This window comes from Halyomorpha halys, unplaced genomic scaffold, assembly GCF_000696795.3.
Source record: "Halyomorpha halys isolate HHAL.00 unplaced genomic scaffold, Hhal_1.1 Scaffold559.1, whole genome shotgun sequence".
Classification (NCBI taxonomy): domain Eukaryota; kingdom Metazoa; phylum Arthropoda; class Insecta; order Hemiptera; family Pentatomidae; genus Halyomorpha; species Halyomorpha halys.
Window position 1 is genome coordinate 342768 of NW_027113985.1, and position 1888 is coordinate 344655.

General features: G+C 32.5%; 1 protein-coding gene across 1 annotated transcript in view; it reads left to right on the top strand.

The window, feature by feature from the left end:
- Positions 1–1888, top strand: part of LOC106684245 (facilitated trehalose transporter Tret1) — an 87037-nt gene that overhangs the window by 66968 nt on the left and 18181 nt on the right. The window lies entirely within an intron of this gene.

Genomic DNA, 1888 nt, shown 5'->3' on the forward strand with positions numbered 1-1888 from the left:
AAACAAAATTAATTTTTCAAAATCATTCATTTCTGATCATATAATACAATTTGATAATATAGAGAATAAAAATTAAAGAGGTACAAGAGTCAAATGAAATAATTAATTCATAGTTTTAAATAAATACTTCACTGATCCTAATTCCATTCTTAAATTTAGGTTATTATCATTAGAGAGCGTCGGTTTGCAATGTGAGAAGGAATTGATAAAGGAGGGATTTAAATGAAAGATAGAGAAGAACTATGTCGGATATAAGAAGGTAGAGAATTCCGAGGGAAGTGGAGCGGGCCAAAAAGGAATGTTTGAATGTTTTAGTTCTTTGAGAAGGTATATAGAGGTCAGAATGGTCCAGTTTCCTTTGTTTAGATAAATGATTTGAGTAACGTGGAATAAAATAATTCAGTTCATAAGTTGAGCTTTGAATATATCTGAAGAGCTTCCATACGATATAATATGAACTAAGGAATGAGGGTGATTCTCGGATAAAGTGATTAAGATTAATACAGAAAGATTTCGATTAAATAAATTACTTTCTTAGTTTATTAATTAATATTAATGGCATCAAATAAAGTGTTGCCTTATATTATATTAATATTTCCTTTAAAAAATATGGAACTATGTCTGGAGAGGAGAGTAAAAATAATATCTGTGAGAAAATGGCCGAAATATGTTGTTTTATGTGCAATAGACCATTTTGTACTTCTTCGACCGCTCTCCCAAGATAGTTCCTTTAATATAAGAATCTGAGAACCAGTGTTTTAGTCGAAGAACCATTCTACAGTTTGTAAAACACTCAACCGATTGCGGTCATTTACAACTCTTCTCATCCTTCCTAGATATAGTCTTCCTCACACTTGTGGAGTAGAATAATCGATTCAATATTGTTTTTTTCGAAATCGAGTTAGGATAACATTATAGCTGGTTGATTTGTTCAAATGTATTGTGTAAGTGATAAAATAAATTTGAAAATATGTGCATTCAAATAGTAACATTTGTTTTATTAGCTAACCACGACCTCACTGGAATTTATAATTCCCTCTGAAGATCTGCCTGGTTGGAATTTATACACTAATTTATTATTTACATTCTGCTGAAATACCAGATGTAAATAAATATTGATGACCGTGAATTATCTCTTGGTAGTTTTAATCTAGAGCTGATATCAATGACTTTAGTGATTTATAGCCCTTCCTATTTTGGTGCGCCAAGGTTAGCTGAAGTTCAGCGGCAAAATATTGTGACCTCTTGTGTCACTTCTGATTACCAGGGCCAGAAGGGTTCGGGCCTTGTCCTCGCAGTGGCTCAAATAACTTAATTAATTTGCATAACAATATGTGATTGCAGAGCTCTTATAATAAACTATTGCAAAGGTCATGGCAGTCACGACTTCCTAGAGGATGCTCCGTCATCAATCTTGCGCTTCCGTAATGAACTTAGTTAGGTTAAGGAGGGTTGTTAGCTCTGTATCCATAATGACCAACGAGTTCTATTTATTAACAACTGATTATTCTCTTTTCATCTCCGACCTTACAGATTTTTTGGACAGTAAAAAATGAAATCATCACGAATGCAAGGTCCATAAATAAGTTTCAAAACGATTTTGCAAGGTGGTTGACGATTAAAACAATGTATTTATTTCTTCAATCTTGATTGGATGAAGCATAGCAATCATAGAGACAGTCTTAAGAGCAATGCGCCCACTTTTCAGGATCATATCGGGCCACCTTTTAAGTTAAAAAAAAAATTCAGTAAGAACAAGTTAATCGGCTTTGTTTAATCTTATCTTAGATTAGATTATGATAGTTTAATTATATCTTAAAAGTATATTTTTAGAATACAACAACGAATTGAGGGAACTGCACCCAATTAGTTTCTTCGATTTTGCAAC